Genomic DNA, 27697 nt, shown 5'->3' with positions numbered 1-27697 from the left:
TACTGTGTAGGTCTTTCCTACGGTAGTTTCATGTTTTGCACACATTGAAGATATTGTAGCTGTAGGCTTTCTTAGTGTAATGTATGAGGGTCGGATTCTTCTTATCGTAAATGTGAGGGCTCTAAATCGATAACTCTCTGAAGCTAGTTACACACCATAACTGTTATGAGAAATGGATCTAGAAGAATTCTTCTTTTTATCGTAAGTGTAATTCAGGTATATGTGAGTCCGCTGAATCTTCCACTCACTAGAGCTGTTTAAGCTGTTTACACACCATTATTTCAGTCCCACTTCAGTGGGTTCTTGTGTACTGGATTGACACGAAACCATAGTGTTTCGGCCAGCGGCTGCCAACCCAGCACCAAACCTATGCTTCTACGTAGGTTTCATGCTGCTACAACAACAACAACAATACACCATCTGTTGTACAAACTGGGAACCAATTTGGTTATTTCTTTGAGCGTTATCTTGCTCGCTAGCCATATAGATAAACATTCCAATGAACAAGCTATATAAACTCTAATTGGCTGAAATGGCTTGGTCGTAAAAATATGTTGGGTCTATAACATTGCTTCTTATTTTTTCCACAACGGATTTCTTTTCATCCTTTTTCCTTTTACATGTAAAGGGTGAATTATATCTTTTGAATAAGCTATTATTGTTTCAAATCGGATAACAAATGGCTAAGTTATAGTGGTTTATGTCTGAAAACCCCACAAAAAAGCTATAACTGAATTTCTCATAATTTTCAAAAATATGTTTTTTGTTTTGTTCAATATTTATTTTGAAAATTGTGAGAAATTCAGTTATAGCTTTATTGTGGGGTTTTTTCAGACATAAACCACTATAACTTAGCCATTTGTTATCCGATTTGAAACAATAATAGCTTATTCAAAAGATATAATTCACCCTTTACATGTAAAAGGAAAAAGGATGAAAAGAAATCCGTTGTGGAAAAAATAAGAAGCAATGTTATAGACCCAACATATTTTTACGACCAAGCCATTTCAGCCAATTAGAGTTAAACATTTTGTTTCTTCAAATTTTGAAGCAACAAAGTATGGACTTTAGCTGAAATAAATACACAACAAGTATTATTTTGCAGTCCAACAATACAAAGCCAACAACAATAACAGGCAATCAGCACGGCCTTACTTGTTGACTACGCATAAAGCAAAAACAACATTTTGTTGTGATCTCTGCTTACTGCAAACAACACTACTTATGCTTGTCTTCTTTGCGATGCAAAGACAGCATAAAAACAGTAGTGGGTATATGATTTTGATTATTCTGACTCAATTGTGCGGTCAACAGATTTAGGAGGATACAGAAAATTTCTCGTTCTGTTTAATTTTCTGGTCACTCTTATTGACCTGTTTATTGATACAGAGTCAGCGGTTAAGAGAACTGATGAGGAAGTTTGGCTGCTTCCGAAACTATAGTATTCTCTGCCTCCGCTCGTAGTAATCAATTTCAATACCCACTGTTAAACATTTTGTTTCTTCAAATTTTGAAGCAACAAAGTATGGACTTTAGCTGAAATAAATACACAACAAGTATTATTTTGCAGTCCAACAATACAAAGCCAACAACAATAACAGGCAATCAGCACGGCCTTACTTGTTGACTACGCATAAAGCAAAAACAACATTTTGTTGTGATCTCTGCTTACTGCAAACAACACTACTTATGCTTGTCTTCTTTGCGATGCAAAGACAGCATAAAAACAGTAGTGGGTATATGATTTTGATTATTCTGACTCAATTGTGCGGTCAACAGATTTAGGAGGATACAGAAAATTTCTCGTTCTGTTTAATTTTCTGGTCACTCTTATTGACCTGTTTATTGATACAGAGTCAGCGGTTAAGAGAACTGATGAGGAAGTTTGGCTGCTTCCGAAACTATAGTATTCTCTGCCTCCGCTCGTAGTAATCAATTTCAATACCCACTGTTAAACATTTTGTTTCTTCAAATTTTGAAGCAACAAAGTATGGACTTTAGCTGAAATAAATACACAACAAGTATTATTTTGCAGTCCAACAATACAAAGCCAACAACAATAACAGGCAATCAGCACGGCCTTACTTGTTGACTACGCATAAAGCAAAAACAACATTTTGTTGTGATCTCTGCTTACTGCAAACAACACTACTTATGCTTGTCTTCTTTGCGATGCAAAGACAGCATAAAAACAGTAGTGGGTATATGATTTTGATTATTCTAACTCAATTGTGCGGTCAACAGATTTAGGAGGATACAGAAAATTTCTCGTTCTGTTTAATTTTCTGGTCACTCTTATTGACCTGTTTATTGATACAGAGTCAGCGGTTAAGATAACTGATGAGGAAGTTTGGCTGCTTCCGAAACTATAGTATTCTCTGCCTCCGCTCGTAGTAATCAATTTCAATACCCACTGTTAAACATTTTGTTTCTTCAAATTTTGAAGCAACAAAGTATGGACTTTAGCTGAAATAAATACACAACAAGTATTATTTTGCAGTCCAACAATACAAAGCCAACAACAATAACAGGCAATCAGCACGGCCTTACTTGTTGACTACGCATAAAGCAAAAACAACATTTTGTTGTGATCTCTGCTTACTGCAAACAACACTACTTATGCTTGTCTTCTTTGCGATGCAAAGACAGCATAAAAACAGTAGTGGGTATATGATTTTGATTATTCTGACTCAATTGTGCGGTCAACAGATTTAGGAGGATACAGAAAATTTCTCGTTCTGTTTAATTTTCTGGTCACTCTTATTGACCTGTTTATTGATACAGAGTCAACGGTTAAGAGAACTGATGAGGAAGTTTGGCTGCTTCCGAAACTATAGTATTCTCTGCCTCCGCTCGTAGTAATCAATTTCAATACCCACTGTTAAACATTTTGTTTCTTCAAATTTTGAAGCAACAAAGTATGGACTTTAGCTGAAATAAATACACAACAAGTATTATTTTGCAGTCCAACAATACAAAGCCAACAAGAATGAGAAATATTTTTGTTAAAAATGTAACCCTCGTGTTGGTCGTAAAGGGGTCTTTTTGTAACTATTATCAGAAATCGTTAAAATCTCTTATAAAATGTGATCGTAACAGATAAAACAAATTTGTTTCATATAAAATTGTACTATAGGTCCTAGAATACATCAGAATTTTTAATAGTACCTAAACGCCTGGAGGTAACCTTACACTATATTCCATTTCTAGTGTTGATAAAGTAGACAGCTCAACTCGACGAAACTCACAACTATTTTGCTAATGTACTCTGATAATTGACTACAAAAACATTATTTAGGGCTATATTTAACATCAATTATTAGTTATTACAATGATCGCACAATCGACAATATTCACACTTCAATGATGATTCATTAATAAACCTTTTCCCAATCATACGACCGAAACATATTTCAACTATGCTTTGCACATCGTACGGTACAATATTTCTAGCATCCAGGTTTTTTCAGTTATAGCTTTTTTGTGGGGTTTTTCAGACATAAACCACTATAACTTAGCCATTTGTTATCCGATTTGAAACAATAATAGCTTAGTCAAAAGATATTATTCACCCTTTAAAAGGAAGAAGGATCAAAAGAAATCCGTTGTGGAAAAAATAAGTTTGAAAATATAAGAACCCGCAGATTTTCACTACTTTTACCGTTATAAGAAAATAAAACGAAGTGACCCATGGATCCCAACACGATGGAATTTTGCATCAGAACGCTTGAATATGTTCCTGGTCAATTTTTGTAGCACAGTGCCATTTATCGACATTTTCCGAAAAGTTTGCACTTTCTCAAGATCAAAACTGCCTGAAGAAGCGTTCCAATGCTTTTGCGATGTATTAGAGAGTTCCTAATTACTGTCTTGGCTACAATTTGTGTTGGCTCGAAAATCTCAATGGTTTGGCTGTTATATGCCAAGATGTCAAAAAAACGTAGATAAAAAACTTAAAGTCAAAATCGGGAGGCTCGATTTTCATCGTAGACATATGGTCCAGTAGACTTTTTTGCTCAGTTCAATCTCAGAAATCAGAAACGCGAAGGGCCCATTAAAGTTTTCAAATCGCCCCGGCCCAATATGTAGTAGAATTCTATGGAAGCGTTTATATCATGTGGTGAAGTAAACAACATTGTTTCAGAAGGCTCCAAAGCGTCTAAGGGTTTAGACATTATTCATTCTAACGTATTTGGTCCAATCGAAATTAAATCAATAGGTGAAAATCTTTACTTTGTGAAGTTTGTTGATGATTAATGAAAAGCAAAGATGAAGTCGTGGATCATTATCTGGATTATGTGGTCAAAGTGAGAATACGTAATTTAATTTCGGGTTTTATAGCTGTTGGGCGTTAAGTCAGGTCGCCGCTAACGACTTCTCTTTTTCTTTTTGAATTGCCATTTTGGTCTTAATGATATTCACTCCAGACTGTTTTTTCTACCAAATACGACATTCTTTCAGCGACTTTATTTCGCTTTTCATCGCTTCAATCCATTTCATTGATGAACATGACCCAACATCACTTTGACTATCGGGAATATTTACATCTTGTACCATATTTTATGATGAGTTTGTAGATTTTCCTTAATTATGCAGGCCATTTCTTATTTACTTTTGCGCCTCCCGACTTTATTTCTATTGGACCGCATACGTTCGAATGAATAATGTCTATATCATTAGACGCTCAGGAGCCTTCTTAGGAGAAACTTAAACGATGTTGGTTACCCTCTGCACATGGTATACACCATGGCACAATGATACAAGTACAGCTAGTCCGGTCAAAATAGACATTGAAATAGCAAAAATTCCCACAAAGCTGAATTTTGGTGGAGAGCTAGGGTTTGCCATTAGAAGCAACGTCCTAAAAGTCCCCATCGATCCCATGTGTGCAAAAAAATTATTCGGGGTCAAAGGTCAAAATTTAAGGGTTTTTAGGTTTTCGGATTTATTTTTTGAAAAGGTTGATCCAATCAAAAAGTGACTAAAGTAAATATTGTAGACAGAAAAATTATCTACAAGTTTGAACCTTATAATTTTTTTCTTAGAAGGAACCATTCTTGAGATATAGCTGTTCTAAAAAACACATGATTTTTATGCACTTATAAGGGAAATATGCACATATTCAGACGAACCGGCTAAAATAAGCGAAGTAATCGGATCTGTCCCGCAAAAAAAATATATATTTTCTTGAAGAGCGAAATTATAGCTATCTTCTAAAAAATATTCCAACAAATTCGGAGTGTGTTTAGTAGAGTTATTCAATGTTAGAGTCATTTTATGCAAAAATAGCCCATTTAACCCACATGTATAATCGAAAGCCCAACGGGAACGACCCCAACGAAAACTCTCCGATTTTTTTTTCAAGTTTTGTCAGAAGGTAGGGTTTGTCGCGCTGATTACGGAAATGTATAATTTTCAACGGTTGCGGATCCGGTTCGCCGGTTATTAGACCCGAAAGGCCAAATTTAAAAACCGGGTTAGACCCGGTTCTACTGAACCGATTACTGCAAAATGGATATCGTTTGACCGGTTCGCCTTATAATGTACTTACGCGGCTAATATTTTATTTGACCTTTAGATCGAGATATCTCGAAAATGGTAAGTCTTTTTTTATGAATTATAAAGACCAATCTTGTAAACAATTATTGAATCTACAACTTTTACTTTATCGAGCTTTTGCTTAGTATTACCGTTTTTGAGAAAAATTAAAAAAAAACTGAATAATGCCTCCAAAAATGAACTTTGACCCCGAATAACTTGTTTTGCACACATGGGATCGATGGGGACTTTTAGGACGTTGCTTCTAATGGCCAACCCTAGCTCTCCACCAAAATTCAGCTTTGTGGGAATTTTTGCTATTTCCCCCTTATGCGCATGTCTATTTTGACCGGACTAAACACCCATAGCTAATTATCGTACTTGCTGACCCTTTTCGATGCTTTTTGTTGAATAAACATTCAATTTGTATAACCCATTCAATTGCGTTGTCATTCCAATAACTGATTCTGAGGAATTCATAATACGGCAACCAGATCGTTGCAAATTTCATATGTATATCACAATTTAAACAGCTTGTATTGTGGTGTTGTTCGCCGCTTTTATTTCATCAAAATACCCACACGTTATTTTAAATGTTCTCGTTTTGCTGCCATTTGATTGGTAGCACCGCTATCAATATACCATTCTTGTGTTAAAGATTCCTCTCTAAACGTTCCAAACATTGTAGTTTCCCTTCATGTAGATTTCCATTCCTTCGGTTTTGATGTACAATCAGACGCAAAATGACCAATACCAGTACAACTGAAACATCACGTCTTTTCGTGCTTTAAACAATTTTTCGTCACATATTTGCTTCCTGTAAATTCTCCTTTCTCGGAGAGTAATGCACTTTTTGACGGTGAAGGTTCGAGTTTATCATCCTCCTTAATTTTTAATCATTATCTGGTGTTCAATAAGAAATTTTTTAATTACAAACTTCCGGTGCATTAACACAGAATCCAATGTCGTTCACGTCTTGGGCTGTTGTGGTAATCTAGTTCACTTAGTCTTCCACTGAAGAACGTTATTATGCCACATAACGCAACAACCTAATTCGTCAGCCTACTCCAGTATCTTGAAATAAATTCTAGAGATCATCATTAGGGCAAATTTAAGCGACAAGGCCATTAGGGACCCAGCTGCTGCAAAGATCAATGTTGACCTGTCCTACCAAAGGGACCCCGCGAACGATAGTGCAGCGTGAGCTTATGTTCGCCATGTTTGGTTAGGCCGCAACATTTTATGTGACAGGATCCGTAATTATCCATCCAAATGATTTATTTTGAGCGAGCAATAAACATGGCGAAAGTCGTAAAGTATGATCTTTAGTTATCTGCTCCTATCACAATATCTACAAAACGCGTTTCCCCGAATTGAGGTTCTGCCAAAACTATAACCGACATATCCGTCTTAAGAACCGAAGTAACCGAAAATGTGGGAAGATTTCCCGTTATGGAATATACTACTAACGTCGAAGTTTCGAAAGTAGACGACCTGTAACCACGACTGCGAAGTTACAGACAGTACTACTAACTCCAGATTTTGTCGATTTATTGGATTGAATCTGGAGTCCCAGATCTTTCTGAAACCATTTCGAAACAAGAGATGACTCATAAGCGCCCTAGCAGGAAAAGAAGCTCCCTGGTGAACGGTGAACTAAATTATCAACCGATGTCGGTAAAGAATCAGATATTGATACTATATAATATTTGAGACCGAAGTGTGGAAGCTGAAGCAGACAACTACGAACTTCTGGGAATTACAATTTGACTCGGACTGCTAACAATAGGGGGGACTCCATGCAACATAGTGTGATGTCTCTGGCTGCACTTTCGACAACAACGACTAGCACAATTTTGACTTCGTGTCCGTTCCGCAATTTAAACTCAAACGATGTCTTTTGAACAATTTATATCTTTCCAACGTCGTACAATTTACGGACCGCTGGCAAATATTTATTTTGTGCTGTTGTTCTGTACAAAGAACGCAGCAAAACTTAGAAGACGAACGAAAAGATGTTGCAAAGTTTTTGGGACGGAGATAAGATCGAGGAGAGGAAGTGCAATATTTATAATTTTATAATTCGAATTATACAAAGGGTCAACACATCCAATTTCATGCAAACACAGAAGAGTTTGAATTCTCTCTGTCAAGAATGCATCTAATTCTTTTCAAGTTCAAAGACGAAACTTGTTTTTCACACGTTGCTCCCATAAACCACACTTAACAAATCTCTGAAAGTGGACCAATTTAAAATTTAACGCAGGGTTATGAACGTTATCCAAATTTTGAAGATACCCAACGAAGTTTATGCATATTCCAGGGGCTCACTTCTGTTTCTATGAAAATGTGAAATGAAAAATTTTATAAAGGAAAAAAATGTCAAATGGAAAAAATTGTAAAGAAAATATTTTTCATTTCAAAAATGTTCATAGAACAAGAATCCAGCCCGACTCTACACAATTTTTCAATTTCTTCACTCCTAAATTCGAGGTCATATAAATCAAGTTCGTCTTCCTTTACTTAACTGAAGTGCTCAGTAAATTGACTATAGACTTGGAAGCGCGAAGGAATAAATTTGAAGGAGTAAAAACCATTCTACCGAGAAAACAATGTCAAGCCAAAAAAAATGTAACCACAGAATATTGGAATGGAACAAAATAAGCAAAATATAATAGCCAAAAAGAAGAATTCCAACAAAATAATTTACTTTACTCTCTCACAAAAGGATAAATTCTCAAGCCACCAAAGCTACCGTTTGCCGTATATTTGTGTCATAAATTTAACAGGAAATTCGAACAATAGCAAAAGTAAAAAATCATAAAATTTTAAAATATAAGTGTGAAAACCTCCTACACAAGTAAAATTCCGATTGAACGATTGTAGAGTGCATGCATTATTAAATATTTATAAATAACCACCAAATGTATGTAGCGTATATGTGTCCAAAAATGCAACGAAAATTTCAAACAATATTTAAATTTCGAAAATATAAAATAGCCAAAATAATGTGTGTCACAGTACTCCTTTACTGACCGGGTACTTAGTAATAAAACACCGGCGGGAGACTGTGCAATAAAACGGACACGATATAAAGAAGAAGGACAAAAAATTCAATATGTATGCGTACATACGTGGGTGTTTATATTTGAATGCAAGTCACTTACTGAATAGACGGTACAACAACTCGACGATGCTGGAGTATGTACCCAGCTAACAATTTTTTCCGAGGGCTCTGATTTCCGATTTTTTTGATTTCTCTAATATTTTTCTAGAATTTGTACCGATTTTCCAAAACTTTTTTTTAAGAATCTCTGCACATTTTCTGAAGTACCGTAAGAATCTCGTTCCGAATTAGTTTCGATTTCTAATCGATTTTCTAAGGGATTTTTTTGTTCGATTGTTGTCGAAAAACAAAGTGATTTTTTATAAAATTGGCATATACAGTTTTTGAATTCATTTAATATAAATGCAACATATAATAATTGAGGCTAGTGTTGATAGCTTCAACATATTCGTGCACATTACTCTACTATTAATCACAAAATGATAACAACAAGGAAAATCATTAGGACGTTTGAAATTTGAATCATCCATAAATAGCGCATTAAAAGAAATATGTGTCTAAGTGGGGATTTGTTCTGTGTTGTGTGTCAATATCAAAGGCGTCAGCGCCCAAGAATTTCTTCCGATTTTTTCAGAAAATCTAAACTTTTCTTCGAGTTTTTCCAGAATTTCTTTCCGAATTCGGACCGATTTTCTTCAAAAAATCTTAATTTTCTACCGAATTTTCCAGAATATTTTTCCGAATTCGGACCGAATTCGTTGCGAAACTCTAATATTTTGTAAGAATTTTCTTAGAAAATTCTTTCCGAATTCGGTGGACACGTCCATACAACTTTTGTACCGAATTCGGAAAGAATTCGGCATCAGAATCGGCAACTTGTGCAGAGATTCTGACCGAATTCGCAAAAAATTCGGAAAAAAAATGTTGGCTGGGTAGCTATACGAACGTGTGTGTATCAAAATAGAAGGGACTACGAATAGGCCGTGCAGTGTAAATATGTGACTAATGCATTTATGAATATAGAATATATATATATATATATATATATATATATATATATATATACTAGCTGACCCGGTCCGCGTTGCTGGCCCGTTTTTAGTTTTCCGTGTAAACATTTATAGCCCATCTACATATTAATATATCTACACCTTTTCAGATTCAATTCGAATCAGTTTAGTTGTAATTCGAGAATTCCATTTTTATACCCTACACGACTATGTGGAAAGGGTATTATAAGTTAGTTTTGGTAAAAATTCATGTAACACCGCGAAATATTCGTCGGAGACCCCCAATGTGGCATACCAATCTTCATATCTCGGTGAGATAAAGCGATTTTGAGATGTGTGTCCGTCGGTCGGTCCGTCCGTGTGTCCGTCTGTCCATTATAAATTGTAATCAAACTCCAGGCCGCAATTTTGGACCGATCGTCACGAAATTTGGTATGGAGGTTGGTTTCACGTCAGAATAGATCGATATTTTAATTGGTGATGATCGTGAAATATTTAGCGGGTGAAATGGATCAAAAACATAATTTTTATCCAATGTTGCATATGCTCTGTAGGTCGCAATAATAGTCAGATCGCCTCGAAATTTTAAATAAGGTAAGAGTATATGACAAAGAAGTAGCTTGCAATTTGAGATGGCGATCAGATAATATTTAGATGGTTAAATGGACCACAACTTTTGTGTGAAAATTGTGAAAAATTTTAGTAGACAGCTTATATCTTTATTCCTGGAAGAGACATTCCGGGCAAGTAAGCTATACTCGGAAGAGGAACGCTTGGCCTTTCTATTGATGTCAATTGTGTTGGTGTAAATGATAAGATAACAGAGTTACAGCCTAATATACCCTGTTATTTGTTTGTAGTGTAATGATAAACACGCTAGAGGCCGCAATTATAGTTCAATAATGGCGAAATTTCGCATGAGGTGAGAGTTTAGGTCGAAGAAGAGGCCTACAATTTTGGATGATGATCTGATATTATTTAGCGGGTGAAATGGACCATTACATTTGTATGAACAATACAAAAAAAAAAATATTTTTGGTCTATATTTTTTTACCTGGAGGGCATATACCGGCAAAGTAGACTACATATGAATATAGAACTACTGATCTTCCCCCCGATGAAAATTGCAATAAACTGTCTGCTAGATAACGGGCCTACTGCTTAATATATAATGGGTTATGTGTACAGAACCACATTTTCCTATTCCCAGTTGTTGCATTGTTGCATATTACATGGTGCCCTCACGTTTTAATTGTCCAATTGGATTTTTATACATACATTGCAGCATGATTCGCTTTGCCACCTTCTTTCAAAACGATTCCCCAGCCAGGCAAAATCAAATTTTAAAACGGTTTTAATACGCGATGAGTTAATACATATATGTAGTGGTGTAGGGTATCACATGGTCGGCCCGTCCGACTATAGCCCTCTCTTACTTGTTAATTCGTAACATTTTATTTGTATTTCGAGAATTGCATTTGTAATTCGAAACATTTCAATTGTAATTCGAATTATTTCATTTGTTCCTTTTTGTTGCTTTCCGATTTATAAATGAAATAGTGGAATAATTTGAATTACAAATAGAATAGTCGAATTACAAATAGAATAATCGACTTACGAATGAAATGTTGCGATTTTCGAAACGAATTTACGTAACCATGCATTCTCCTTGAAACTTCATAAAACAAAATTGTGTCTCTAGATTAAAAATAGAAAACTCTTTTAATTATACCCTCCACCATAAGATGAAGGGTATAACCAACTTTTTGTTTCCGTTTGTAACACTTCGCATTTTTTTTTTTGATCAGAATCAAAATGAGTTAATGTAGCGATGTTCTTCAGCTGAAATCAAGATACAGCCCGCAATATTTAACATTGAACTTTGTAATTAATTTCTCCTAGGATGTTTGGTATTGGAAGTGGGTTATACCGGTCCACGTTTTGATATAAACCCCATGGAACTGTACCACCCGATTTTCGGCATTCGCCATTAAATGGGATTTAGTCTTCCTTGGGGTATAAGCATTCCCATTCTGTGTTCAGTTTTTGATAAAGCACCCGAGGTTGGGTATTTTCAAGATTTTAGCCAAATTATTAAACTGAAATGGCTATAATTTGGTTTGTTGGTGTCCGTTGGGGGTCGTAAATACCCCTGCAGAGTATTATCGCTACAGGTCCACTTTTTGATAAAGCTCCCATAGAACGGTACCTCTTGATTTTACATAGTAAAGAGGTTTTGCCTAATTTTCCCACCGAATTTGTTGTTGTTGTCTCCGTCGGGGGTCGTAAACATACCTGCAGAGACTTGTCGGTATAAGTCCACGTTCTGATATAGATAGAACAGTTTGGAGGTTCCTCACCATCATGGCTACAATTTGGTTTTTAGTCTTCGTTGTGGATAGAAGACATTCCCACATAGACTATTCGGTACATGTTTAGGTTTTTATATAGACTACATAGAACGGTACCTCCCGATTTTCAGTATATGCAAGGTTTCAGCCACATTATTCAACCGGTATGGCTATACTTGGTATTTAGTCGCCCTTGGAGGTTTCAGTCACATTATCCAACCGAAACGGCTAAAATCTGGTTTCAATATAAATTGTGGTGAATGGTAAAAAAGTTCGGCGCGGTCGAACTTAACGCCGTTTTTACTTCTTGTTAACAAAGTGCGTTATTATTTTAAGCTCCTAAACACGTAAACATCAGTGATTCATGAAAAATTAATTCAAAATGCTAGTTGAATTTATCTAGTCTTTGCTGTATAAAAAACGTGATCTTGATCGAGTTATTCCAAGCACTCAAGTCAACGTTCATGGCGTGTTTGCAGTAAGAATAAAGTCTTCAAAAATTGGACGTAATCGCGGTATTCTGCTTCCAAAACTCCCATTAATGGCAGAGGCCACCTTTGCTGATGTATTGAATACTAATATGTCTAATAATCTCTGAGATTTCGCGATTTATTAAAACGCGATGTGGGGTAGGTCCCCCACCCACTCCATTTTCGGTATTCTCCAGCCGATTCGGAAGTTTAATTTAGAACATCATGTCAGTCTAAAAGAACTTGACATACATTTAGATAGATTATAAATACAACGCATTATTGGACCGTCGTTTTAGTGACCAATGCAAATTTTTAGACGTTCTAGTTATTTAACCATCTTTAAAATTAGGATTTGGCTGATTTCTCAATCGATTTTTTTGGAACTTCGGTCAAGCGACATTTAACATTATCGAGATTGTACTGTATACCAAAATGTGTGGTTGATCGCGCATTCCCACTTATCGAAGCCAGTATTTATTGTAGTCACGCTTACTAAAATTAAATATTGTCTATAATTATACAATTTTGAAAAATTGGGCTGACCGCGATATTCCACTTCCGAAATGACCATTCAGGATCACGGCAATTATTACCATAGTATTGCAAGCAATTTTTAAACAATACGTTCAAAAATATCTTTGATTTCACGTTTTCTTAAAAAAATTTGTGGGGAAGGTACCCTGGTCACTCAACTGACCAGTATAAAAAATAGCTAAAAACCTATTCTCAGACCTAAAAACTCCACATACAAAATTTCGTGGAATTCGGACCAGCCGTTTCGGAGGAGTTTAATTTCGAACATCATGACAGACTCGAAGAATTTTATATATATATAGATATATATATGAAGAAAAGACAAAATTTTTTAGTTTTCCATAAAAAAAAAATTAAAAATTTTTTTTTAAGCTACATGAAAGATTTTTGGTACATAGATTGGGAAAAAAAATGTCATTCTTAAATCTGTTCGTGATACTAATTTTGGTTGTTGCGCGCAAAAGTTATGGCGGTTTCAATTCTGATAAAAAGAAAAAAATCTTTAAAAGACTCTAATCATTATATTGAGAAACTCTCTTAATTAGGGGCTCCCTACATACTATATGTTTACTGAGGTCCCATAACTTTAGTGAAAAAGTTGTGCATTTTCGCGGAAATTAGGAAAGAATTCCAAACAATTGGTAGTTTGCAACTTGTTTTAATAAAATTCAACCTGCTTATGCCTCTGAAAAATATATAAAAAATATGTACGTAATCTATACATCGCGAAGATTCAAATGAAACCAAAACTATACAAATCCGTTTAGTGGTTTTCATATTATAGCGAAAACAAAAAAATATATTGAGGAAATTTATAAAATTTTTGTAAGAGAAAATATTTATTAAAATTTCTTTTGTGAGTTAGTTGAACAAAATGTAAGAAAAATACGTCGGAGTTTTTCTTCTATTTTAGTTAAATTTCCCGCAATAAATCACATTTTTTATTCTAATCACTTCTCGAAAACACGCTAACATCTAGCAGAAGATATGGATATCTTTCAAATAAATGTTGGGTTCCTTTAAATGGGGTATAACCTTGAAATAAAATTGTATCGGGTAATGTTCATTTTGAAATGCGTGTAAATCGCGAAATCCTCAAAATCACTTGATGCGCATGCGGTTTACCAATACAGCGAATTCTTCTCTTTTAATTTGTACACATTTGCCAGGATTTACTTTGGCCGCTAAGATGTAGCATCGTCTGCAGTTTAGTGTGCAACAAACTGTATAACGCTTATATTTTGCACAACGTGCATATACTTTTTATGCGCATCCGATTTCACTATCAACCGTGAAAAAATACATCGATCTAAACATATTTCAATAAAATGCATCAAGAACCGTGGATGTAGCATCACACAGTATTTTATGGATAAATCGGATACAGCTCCCACGCCACTAAATTTTTCAAACCGCTGTTTTCGCACAAACGCGAGTGATGATTCACTTTCTTCATTGAAATGGAAACGATCCACATAAAACGCGAATTAGTCAGCGATATTTTGAAAAACATTTTTCGCAAATTTTTCAATTTTTGCAGTAGCCATTTCCGCCGTTCTAGTAGATGGATTTTTATGATCTGTGATTCATATGATCTGGATCGTCGAAAAACTAAAATATCGCGGGGTACCAGCACACTCAAAACGATATTGTAAATACTGTACCCAAAAAATAGGTTTTTTAGAAAAAATATCACACTAAATTTTGGCCTTTGGCAGTAGATTACTCTGCTGCTGTGTGGGCTACATACTCAATATACATATCAGATTATGCGAAATCGCGAGTTCTTTAATCCTATAATTGGTTTTTCGAAATATCCGAATGCGCGTCCCAGTTACATAAAAAATACAAAAAACACCTGAAATCCGGCTTCAAAATGTCAGCATCCATAAAAGGTGGATGCAGTGGAAATTTTGGAAAGTGATACATTAGAAGTGTAGTCTTCATTTTGTATTCTCCTACTTTTACTTTGGACAGATGTCCGTCATTTGAATGGATTAATCAGAAATCGAATAGCAATGTAAAAAACCTGTTTAGCTTCAACGTGTTTTTACCTATGTTTTTTTCCTTTACGCGGTCGTAACTACCACGTAAATAATTTTTTTTGCTAAATGTTTGAGCTTTGTACAAAAACATCTAAAATAATCCAGCAATAGTCATAGTTACTGGTAATCTACAATAGTTCGCGTATTATAATAGTGCAAACCTTGGCTTCATGGAAACTAAAAAATTTTGACTTTTCCTCATATATCTATATATATAAATGAGCTTGGTGATAAGTGATTGACTGACTGACTGACTGACTGACTGACTCATCATCAACGCCCAGCCAAAACGGCTAAAGCTAGGAGCTTGAAATTTTACCAGTGGGTAACTGTTGATGCAAATGTGCGAGATAAGGCCGGGTTTTAGAAAATTCGTCCTGGAACCACAAAAAATAACAACAACAAAAATCCTTATTTTTCATTATTATTACGTACTTATGCACTTAGTTTGCCCTCTGCAAGACATGTGTCAAATTAACAATGCTATAACTTCATGATACCGTAAACGATCACACATAATTTCAAATTTTGTAGTTTACTTCTAGGCGCACTTATTTTACCGTAAACCACTAAATAATAGAAAGACAAGACATTTGTTATCTTCCATTGCAACAGATGTCGTGAATAACTAAATGTTTGCAAATCAATGAAAGTGCAATAAAATTGTGCATACTACCACTATTTATTTGCAATTAAGAATTTTATCGTATATGGAGATGTACAGTCATAACTATTCAATTTCAAAATCTGTAATTTGAAGAAATCGATAACTAATTAATGAAATCAATAATAGGCCCCAGGAATATAGGAATTTGGTATGGAAATCAAGGTTGGGAAGTGGTGCTTCTAAAAGGAAATGGTTTGGAAAATTACCAATCATGTGTACGAAAAGTATTAAATGGTACTAAATTTAGTACAATTTAGATTTGGGTGAACGTAGCTGAAGAGCTGGAAACCTGAAATTTGGAATTAAGGTTACTGTTGTAGTGTAGGATTGAGATATGAGGGTAGTTTTGGAAATTCGTGCTTATGTGTATGAAAAGTACTAAATGGTACTAAATTTGATACAATGGGGATTTGGGTGAACGGATAATAGCTGGAATCTCGATATTTGGAATTGAGATTACAGGTGGGGTGTAGGATTGAGGTAGTTTTGAAAATTCGTACTTATGGGTACGAAAAGTACTAAATGGTACTAAATTTAGTACAATTTGGATTTGAATGAACGGATAGAGCTGGAAACCTGAAATTTGGAATTAATATTACTGTTGAAGTGTAGGATTGAGATATGAGGGTAGTTTTGGAAATTAGTACTTATGTGTACGAAAAGTACTAAATAGTACTAAATTTGGTACAATAGGGATTTGGGTGAACGGATAGAGCTGGAATCCTGATATTTGGAATTGAGATTACTGTTGGAGTGTAGGATTGAAGAACTTTTGGAAATTCGTACTTATGTGTATGAAAAGTACTAAATGGTACTAAATTTGATACAATGGGGATTTGGGTGAACGGATAAAAGCTGGAATCTCGAAATTTGGAATTGAGATTACTGGTGGGGTGTAGGATTGAGGTAGTTTTGAAAATTCGTACTTATGGGTACGAAAAGTACTAAATGGTACTAAATTTAGTGCAATTTGGATTTGGGTGAACGTATGTATGTAGCTGGAAACCTGAAATTTGGAATTAAGATTACTGTGAAGTGTAGGACTGAGATATGAGGGTGGTTTTGCAAATTCGTACTTATGTGTTCGAAAAGTACTTAATTTGGTACAATAGGGATTCGAGTGAACGGACAGAGCTGGAATCCTGAAATTTGAAATTGAGATTATTGTTGGAGCATAGGATTGGGGAAATTTTGGAAATTCGTATTTATGTGTACGAATAGTACTAAATGGTACTAAATTTAGTACAATTTAGATTTGGGTGAAAGGAAAGAGCTGGAAACCTGAAATTTGGAATTAATATTACTGTTGAAGTGTAGGATTGAGATATGAGGGTGGTTTTGGAAATTAGTACTTATGTGTACGGAAAGTACTAAATGGAACTAAATTTTGTATAATGGGTATTTGGGTGAACGGATAGCTCTGGAATCTCGAAATTTGGAACTGAGATTACTGGTGGAGTTTAGTATTGTGGAAGTTTTGGAAATTCGTACATAGGGTACGAAAAATACTAAATAGCACTAAATTTGGTACAGTTTCGATTTGTGTGAGCGGATAGAGTTTGATTCCTCAAATTTGGACTAAGGATCTCTGATGAAGAGTAAGAAATATGCACCAAAGGGTTTTTGGAAACTTGAGTGTACGAAAAGTACTAAATGGTACTAAATTTAGTACAATTTGGATTTGGGTGAACGGATAGAGCTGGATTCCTGAAATTTGGAATTGATATTACTGTTGGAGTGTAGGACTGGGGAAGTTTTGGAAATTCTTACTTATGTTAATGAGAAGTACTAAATTTGGGACAATGGGGATTTGGGTGAACGGATATAGTTGGAATCTCGAAATTTGGAATTGAGATTACTGGTGGGGTGTAGAATTGAGGTAGTTATGAAAATTCGTACTTATTGGTACGAAAAGTACTAAATGGTACTAAATTTAGTGCAATTTGGATTTGGGTGAACGTATGTATGTAGCTGGAAACCTGAAATTTGGAATTAAGATTACTGTGAAGTGTAGGACTGAGATATGAGGGTGGTTTTGGAAAGTCGTACTTATGTGTTCGAAAAGTACTAAATTTGGTACAATAGGGATTCGAGTGGACGGACAGAGCTGGAATCCTGAAATTTGAAATTGAGATTATTGTTGGAGCATAGGATTGGAGAAATTTTGGAAATTCGTATTTATGTGTACGAATAGTACTAAATGGTACTAAATTTATTACAATTTGGATTTGGGTGAACGGATAGAACTGGAATCCTGAATTTTAAGTATTTTAATTTTATTTATTTTAATTTAAAGTATGAATTTTAGTAAACGGAAAGAGTTAGAATTTGAAACCCGTTCGCGGTAGGCTATAGAGTAGAATTTGGATTTGGGTGACGGATAGTGTTTGAGTCCTGAAATTTGAAATTAGGATAACTATTGGAGTGTAGGACTGAGGTAGTAAGGGTACGAAAATTACTAAGTGGTACTACCTGTGATACAATTTGGAATCCTGGAATTCGGTCAGACTGCTGTTGGAGTATAAAGGCCCCCACTCATTTATCAGTCTGTGCCGTCAGTCCGATGAACCCTTTCTGTATGTGTGACTGACAAGTGTGTAGCACGAACCATCAGTCAAGTCTAGAAAACTTGAATTTCTCCTCCAAAAATGAATGAATTCTACGTTTTTTTGTTCCAACACCAACATTATTTTCTGTTTTTCAAAATTATTTATTGACAATTTGAAAACAAACACAATTCACCCAGACTGATGGGGGTTCATTTTGAAATCAAAACTATTTTGATTTTCATCAGTCTTGGAAAACTCACACATACATTCTCAAAATTTCAAAAATTTACACATACTACCATAAATGCTGGCAGTCAGACTGACTAATGAGTGGGGGCCTTAAGATTGAGATGGAAGTAGTTTTTGAAATTCGTACTTATGGGTACGAAATGTACCAAATGGTACAACTTGGATTTGAGTGCACGGATAGCGCTGGAATCCTGTTATTTGGAATTATGGTTACTGTTTAAGTGAAGGATTAAGGTTGTTTTGGAAAATCGAATTGTACAGAATTTGGTACAATTTGTTTTTGTGTAAAGGGGTTTTTGGAAATTCGTCGTAGAAAGGTACGAAAAGTGCTAAAGTGTACTAAATATGGAATCCATTGTATTAGGCAAACGCGAAGAGCTAGAATTCTGAAATTTTGAACGAGTGGTCATTGGTGGAGAGTTAGGAAGATGTACCAAAGGGTATTTAGAAACTCGACCTATAAATGTACGAAAAGTACTAAAAGTTTCTAAATTTGGTACCAATTGCATATTTTTAATGGATAAAGCTAGAATCTTCAAATTTGGTATGGGAATCAAGGTTGGGAAATGGCGTTGAAATAAGGATATGGTTTTGAAGTTCGTTTTTGATTACGAGCAGTAATAAATTTGGATTTGGGTGAACGGATAGAGATGGAATCCTAAAGTTTTGAATTAAGATTACTGTAGGGGTGTAGGATTGAGATAGTTTTGGAAATTCGTACCTTTGGGTACGAAAAGTACTAAATGGTACTAAATTTGGTACAATTTGGATTTGGATGAACGGAACTAAGATTACTGCCGGACAGTAGAATTGAGGTAGTTTGGAAATTCGTACTTATGGGTACGAAAACCACTAAATTTGGTACAATTTGAATTTTAGTAAACGGATAGTGTTGGAATTAAGATTACTGTAGGAGTGTAGTATTGAGGAAATTTTGAAAAGTCGTACGTATGGGTACGAGAAGTACTAAATATGGTACAATATAGATTTGGGTGAACGTGTAGACCTGGAATCCTGAAAATTTTGTTTGGGAATGAAATGGTACTAAATTTGATACAATTTGGATTCGGGTGAATTAATAGAGCTGGAATCCTGAAATTTGGAATTACGATTACAGTCGAAGAGTAGGATTCAGGTTGTTTTGAAAAAGCAAACTTATGGTACTACATTTAATACAATTTGTATGTAGGTGAACGGATAGCGGTGGAATCCTGCAATTTGAAAGTATGATTATTGTAGCCCTGTTGCGTTGAGGAAGTTTTGAAAATTGGTACGAATATTCTAAATTGTTCTAAATTGTGTACAATTTTAATTTGGTTTAACGGATAGAGTTTGAATCCTGAAATTTGGAAGTAAGATTACTACTAAAGTGAAGGATTGAGGTAGTTTTGGAAAATCTTACTTATGGATACGAAGAGTTTGGCTTGATACTAAGTTTGGTACAATTTGGAATTGGACGAACGGATACAGCTGGAATCTTGAGATTTGGAAATACTGTAATTATTATGGAATTTACTGTAATTATTTTGTATTAATGTCTGTGTATGGATGAGATATATCATCGAAATACGTACCATAAGTATACGAAAATTATTTAATGGTACTCAATTTGTTTTTGGGTGTAGGGACAGTGCTGGAATTTTTATTTTTTGGAGTTAGGGTGTGTATTGGTGTGCAACGTTGATCTCGCTGTTAATGTGTAAGGGTGAGATAGGCTGATCTTTTTGAAAATCGAACTTAAAGGGTACGTACAGTACTAAGATAAAAATAAATATTGATTAAAATTGGTATTAGTGCGACCAAATTTTCAGTGTTTGTCATTTCCATAATATATATTGTTTATTTCTTTTTATATGCTTTCCGCATACGAAGTAGCGGGCATTTTGCTAGTATATATATATATATATATATATATATATATATATATATATATATATATATATATGAATATAAAAGATATATATGCAATTTCGGGGATTTTTTAAATCAATTTTGCAACAACTAGCAATAGGTAAAAATAATTTACAACGACAAATTAGGAAAAAATTAGGCGAAATTTTGGACCAAAAAATTTTATTTTTGTTCTGACTTTCTTTTCCCCACATTTATGTACGTCTGTCCACGATTTGAACTTTGACCGATCGACAGAAAAGGGATTTAATGACGTTGACTGCCAAACATGCAGACGAATACTTGTTTTTATTTATTTCAATGCTCACTTTATTAGGCTTTTCAAAACCAAAGCGATAATCCAATATGGCTCGAACTTACCAAATGTTTAGTCCGCACTATAGGGACTTGGAGGAACAATAGTCTTCAGGCTCTCCCAATGGAGTTCGTACGCACAATATGCACGAGTGACCATCGATGAAAATGTAGAAATAGAAATAAAAACACGATAGTTTAATAAAAGTATTGTTGTCTCTCACAGCGAACGGACGTGTTTTTTATTTCGCTGCTGCATTAAGTCACTCTCGCAGTTAAATAAAATAGGGGTGAGCACGCCTGTGTGCTAGCACACAGCCAAATTGTGAAATAGAGTTGTACAATCTAGTTCATTTGAAAGATCTAGTTCAATAGCTCAGCTCTTTTAACTGAACTAGGTCAGTAATCTAGTTCATAGTTCACTATCCAGTTCAATCATTCGGATCAGAATCGTTCACGAGCTCTTATCATTCGCTTGACGAAAACACACAAACATACACCAAATAGGAACAAACATTAGAGTAGTATAATTAAACTGCAAAAATATTACATTTAGATAATTTTAATCCATTCATAAAGATTAAGTTTAGAAAAAAACGTCCTTCGGAAAAAAATTTTAATTAGAATTTCATTTAAGTGGCTGGCAAAAAATCTTATGTTGTGTGTTTGTACAAATTATAACTGCGAAAAAGCTTTATGTACATATGTATGTTTCTTTTTTCCTTTTTTCTATCCAAAACAAGGCACATTGAATGATAATGGATTCGATATATGTATGTGTTATGTCAACAATGTTCTTTATGTAGAAATTACGTTTATTACAATGGGGGTTGACACTTCACATTGATCCAAAACATAAACAAAACTCATTACATTACGAAGGCATCAGTTAGCACAGAAACGGCGTCACTTTATTCATATGTGAATGACATGCTGAACTAGATTGTGAATCGTTCGTTCGTTGATCGTTCTTTGTGGATATTTCGGTCTGCGCTCAGTGAGCTATTGAACTATAATGAACTATATCGACTGATCTAGTTCATACGCTCTTTTCAATGAATCGTTCAATTGAACTAGTTCGTTCATGAACTATACAACTCTATTGTGAAAACGTACTCTTAGTTTTTTGTGAACCATAAACAATTAAAAGTTTATGCAATTTTTTATTTATACTTTTTAATAATTTGCATTGTGGACGATTTTAGACAACATTAATATTTAAAAAATGTTGAAATAAGTAATGAAACATCAAGAAAAATTAAATATTAATTCTCTCTTAAATTTGCCTCTCTCTCGATTTTGCTCAGCTCTGATAAAAGATTCTTTCTTAAAATGACAACACCACCAAAAACATTATGTTCTAAATGTTTTCAGTCGGCGAAATCTAATTATATATCTTGCCACATTTGTAAAGGGAAATACCATTTTTTGTGCATTCAATTAGATGGCTAAAAACTTGAGTTTATTTTCACCAGTAATTCAAACATTGTTTATAATTGTGACGAATGTTTGAAAACTTCTGAAAGTATGATTTCTATGATCTCTTCACTATTCCAAGAGTAAAGAGAAGTAAAAGAATATGTGCTGCTCTCACTGGCGAATGATGTAAAAGACGTTCATAAAAAGTTTGATGAACTTTCTAAGAACCTTGAACGAACATAACAACATTCCTGATATGATGCTTCTTCTTCTGTATCATACCCAACTCCTATGACCGACGTAAGATCAAACCAGCATGAGTCTGATTGGACGGATGTTCGACAGGCCGAAACCGTGTAATCACCATCGGAAGAAATGAAACTAGTGATTTAAATGTGCTGCCAAAAACGAAATTTCTCCATCTGACCAGATTATTTTATATGTAGAAAAATTCCAACATTGCAAAACATCACATTGAATGTACATTGTTGGTAAAAAAAAAGATGTTGATGTAACTACGATTAAACATGGCAACTTCAAACTTGGAATTTCTGCTTGCTATTATGCAGAGGTGACCAAATCGGCATTGTGGCCCGTCACTGTTCGGCATTAATTTTTTTCGAGAAGAAAACAACACCAGCAATGCTGCCACAAGCGTAAATAATGTTTCTCATCTTAAAAGTTGTTATCAGAATGTGTCAGGTATGCGTTCTAAATTTAATTCTTTATTCAATTACTCCGTAAATCCTAATGATAATATATACGTAATTGTTAAGACATGGCTCAACTCAGATTTCTTTAATGGAGAATTCTTCAATACAAATTTGTTTAATGAAAGGCAGATCTATCGAAGCTACAGGCTTTTCTCGTGGAGGTGGAATATTGGTTGCTGTTAAAAAATATCTTAAATCTTATACAGCTTATAGCATTTCTATTGACATTTTGTTTGATCAATTGTTTGTTTATGTTATATCAACTAACAGTGTGAAATTGTGCATAGGAGTATCTTATGTACCCCCAAATAGTATTTAAGATATCTATTCGAATCGTGTAATAATATACTTTCTATGCATGAGAAATTGGATACAAACACTCTTTTTGTGTCTTCGGTGATTTTAACCTCAACAATGTAATTTGGACAAAAAAATTACAACATAATCACACGTTCTAATCTAAAAAAAAAGAATTTGAAATTGATTTGATTGATTCACTTCTAAGTTTAGACTTATTTCAAGTTAATAACTTGTATAATAAATTGCATAAAATTCTTGATTTAATTTTGGTACCCTCTGAAATACATTACGCCATTAATAAGTTTAGACTTATTTCAAGTTAATAACTTGTATAATAAATTGCATAAAATGCTTGATTTGAATTTTGTACCCTCTGAGATACATTACGAGTGTTTATGTCCTTTCTCACCAAATACTGTTCATCATTCTGCAATCTCATTACATCTTAAGAATTACACATTCATAGAAGATAAAGTAAACAAAAATTTTAACTATTTGGATTTCAAACATGCGAATTTTGTTGCACTTTTAAATGTGGCTTGGGGAACAAATTTAAATAATCATATAACAAATGAATATTTCTTAAAGATAACTTCGGAAAAATTCCATCAGCTAATTCCTTTTGGAACTTTATAAAATCTAAAAAGCAAACTTTAGATATCCTGCTTTCAATGATCCATAACGATAAATCATCGAGTTCACCTGATGAAATTGCTGATATCTTTGCTATTTTTTTTTTTTTCAAATCCAACTGTAGTAATAATGATTCAAAACACGTTTTGCCTTTAAATGATTATAGTAATTTAGGTAACACTTTCGATGTTAATTTGGGTAAAATAACATTGTCAGACTTCGATATTTTTAAAGGTATTAATAATATAAAAAAAATCTTATACTGTAGACTCTGATGGTCTTTTTTCTCACTTTCTTAAGTCCTGCGCCTCTTCTCTTTCTTTGCCGCTAAAACTTACTTTCAACAAATCTCTCCACGAAGGCTCATTTGCAGATAAATGGAAATGTACAAATATTACTCCTCTATTTAAAAAGGTTGCAAAGAGGATGTTTCATCCTAATGTCCTACATCAAAAATATCTGTCATTACTAAAATTTTTGAGAACATAATCCATGAAAAGATCCATGAAGGTAGATCCACAATTACTAATTTGTCCGTATCTGTCGACTTTTGTCTGTGTTCTGTTGGAAATGATTCCTAAGTGGAAGCAATCTATACTGATATGTCAAAAGCATTTGATTCAATATCGCATAGTCTATTAATAAAGAAATTATATGACTTTGGCGTCCACTCCAATTTTCTAAAATGGATAAAATCATATTTCTTCAATAGAAAATGTGTTGTAAAAGTGGGTACTTATGAGTCTGAACCATTCTTCCAAACCACTGATGTTCCTCAGGAAAGTATTCTTGGGCCGTTATTTTTCAATATTTTCAATCAATGACATTTCACATTGATTTCGTCATTCCCAATTTCTTTTATATGCAGACGACTTAAAGATTTATTCATTTATTTATTTATATCGTTTTGTCTTGGTAACAATGTCTTGAAAAAAGCGGATGAGAAAGAAGATCTAGGTGTTATATTTGACCATAGACATACATGTATTCAACAAGTAGACTACATAGTCCCAAAAGCTTACTCTATGCTGGCATTCATAAAACGTAATTCATTGGATTTTAATGATCCCTACACACTTAAATTATTATATATGTCATATGTTACATCAAAGCCTTTTAAGGTATACACATTCATCGGCTGGAAAGAGTTCAAAGAAAGTTTATAAAGTATTGCCTGTCACATTTGAACTTCTCGCAACCTGTCCTAAGTTATGAATCACGTTGTCTTTTAATCAATTTGGAGAAGAAAGTCACAAAGTATGCTATTTATCTACGATTTATTTAACTCAAAACTTGATTGTTCCTATTTACAAGAAAAAAAAATACATTTTAATGTACCAAGCCGTAATCTTCGGAATGTAAACCTATTTTAAGTTACTTTTACAGAAACAATTATGTAAACAATAATCTTATTGATAAAGCTTTGTTAAATTACAATATACATAACTAGCATATGCCCGCTACTTCGTTAGCGGAAAATCCCCATGGTATAAAGCAGGATAATAACTAAATTCACCAAAATTCAGAATATAATGTCTCTATTTCCCATTTACAACTTTTTTATCAAAATAAAAGCCAGTAATGCTACTTACGACAGTTAAGAGTATTACTATTTATCTTTTTCTAAAAATCAAGTATTTAGTTTTCAAAAAGAACTACATAAATCGAATCGTTCGCGATATAGTTTGATGTAAATCGACTTATCTCCAAAAATTAATGTCTACAATCGTAAAGCAAATATGTCTCTCCCTCCCTCCTTCCCTTCGCATCTTATGGTATTGTATTTTTTGAAGGCAAAAAAAAATGATTTCTTTGTTAGTTAATACCAGCACTTTAATGTAAATTAACATTTAGTAATATTCGTACCGCGAAAACACTAATTATGAAAAACTCTACCCGTTTGTAAAAATTGAGCTTGCTTCTAGATCTGTCTGTTCACACAACCCCAGTGATCCCCATTTGTAAACTTACAGAACTATATTTTAAAATCACCACTTTATCTCAACCAATACTAAATATCAGTTTAGAAATCTATCTGTTCACACAAAACGAAAGGTACCAAATTTAGTACGCAAATTAAAACCTTTTTTACATTTCCGTTTTTATTGAATTTTATTGAATTCGTTAGATAAGTACCCAATACAATTTACCCCTCGCAACGCCTTGAAAACGCATTTAAAAGTTGCACTTTTGTTTCACAATTTTTTGTAAGGAACAAACGGTATGCACAAATCTATCATTCTTAATATTTTACAAAACAGTTATATTTTACTCTTAAATTCAGAAATGTAAAAAAGTGGAAATTTAAATTACAAATGATGATTTCTGTGATACTAAGAATCCTCTCGCAAATGAAACGGTAAAAATAGAAATGCAGTGACAACCTGAACTTAATGTAAGACATTCTGTATAAAATTGATGGTATGATGATGGACCAAAGTCGATTGAAAGTTTTGTCTTTAAACTTTAAAATACTTCAAAACCTAAACCTATGTTGCTAATATTTCGCACAGAGGTTTTCTATCTACAAAGAACAACAAATGCCAAATTACGACAAAATATGTAGGAAAATGTATACTAACGGCCGGTATGGTTAAATGAGGGCTATACCAACGTGTATTGAAAATATTTTGTACATATTCCGAAAACCCTATATTCTAAAGCGGGGTACACACGATCAGTTTTGACTGTCGATTTTTCGGAAATATCGGTAAATGTCAAACTATCCAGCAACCACAAAATATTTTATGATGACTGACAAAAATGAACGGCCACACTGGCAAGCAACCGATTGCTTGAGAAAAATTGACAGTCAAAACTGATTGTGTGTACCCCGCTTAAAGGGGAGTACACACTATCAATCAAAAATGACAGCCAACGTACTTTTGGGACATTTTTCCTGCAAATAACAACTTTTATTTAGCAAAAAACCTTTTAAATCTATTATATATTTGAGCTTGGTGATAAGTGACTGACTCATCATCAACGCCCAGCCAAAACGGCTAAAGCTATGAGCTTGAAATTTTACCAGTAGGTCACTGTTGGGGCAAATGTGCGAGATAAGGCCGGGTTTTAGAAAATTCGTCCTGGAACCACAAAAAATATCAACAACAAAAATCCTTATATTTTGATTTAAATATACCGTAACAAATATTATATACGGTAAATTATCACAAATAATTTCAAATTTTGTAGTTTAATTTGTCCGTATCTGTCGACTTTAGTCTGTGTTCTGTTGGAAATGATTCCTAAGTGGAAGCAATCTATACTGATATGTCAAAAGCATTTGATTCAATATCGCATAGTCTATTAATAAAGAAATTATATGACTTTGGCGTCCACTCCAATTTTCTAAAATGGATAAAATCATATTTCTTCAATAGAAAATGTGTTGTAAAAGTGGGTACTTATGAGTCTGAACCATTCTTCCAAACCACTGATGTTCCTCAGGAAAGTATTCTTGGGCCGTTATTTTTCAATATTTTAAATCAATGACATTTTACATTGATTTCGTCATTCCCAATTTCTTTTATATGCAGACGACTTAAAGATTTATTCATTTATTTATTTATATCGTTTTGTCTTGGTAACAATGTCTTGAAAAAAGCGGATGAGAAAGAAGATCTAGGTGTTATATTTGACCATAGACATACATTTATTCAACAAGTAGACTACATAGTCCCAAAAGCATAGAGTAAGCTGGCATTCATAAAACGTAATTCATTGGATTTTAATGATCCCTACACACTTAAATTATTATATATGTCATATGTTAGATCAAAGCCTTTTAAGGTATACACATTCATCGGCTGGAAAGAGTTCAAAGAAAGTATTGCCTGTCACATTTGAACTTCTCGCAACTTGTCCTAAGTTATGAATCACGTTGTCTTTTAATCAATTTGGAGAAGAAAGTCACAAAGTATGCTATTTATCTACGATTTATT

The 27697-nt window shown here is 34.0% G+C and overlaps 1 protein-coding gene across 4 annotated transcripts in view; it reads right to left on the bottom strand.

The window, feature by feature from the left end:
• Positions 1–27697, bottom strand: part of side-VII (sidestep VII transmembrane protein) — a 1783907-nt gene that overhangs the window by 163715 nt on the left and 1592495 nt on the right. The gene's annotated exons all lie outside the window — the stretch shown is intronic.

The sequence above is a fragment of the Musca autumnalis genome, unplaced genomic scaffold, assembly GCF_047663935.1.
Source record: "Musca autumnalis isolate F117 unplaced genomic scaffold, ASM4766393v1 scaffold_1, whole genome shotgun sequence".
Classification (NCBI taxonomy): Eukaryota; Metazoa; Arthropoda; class Insecta; order Diptera; family Muscidae; genus Musca; species Musca autumnalis.
This window is presented reverse-complemented; position numbering and strand designations above follow the sequence as displayed.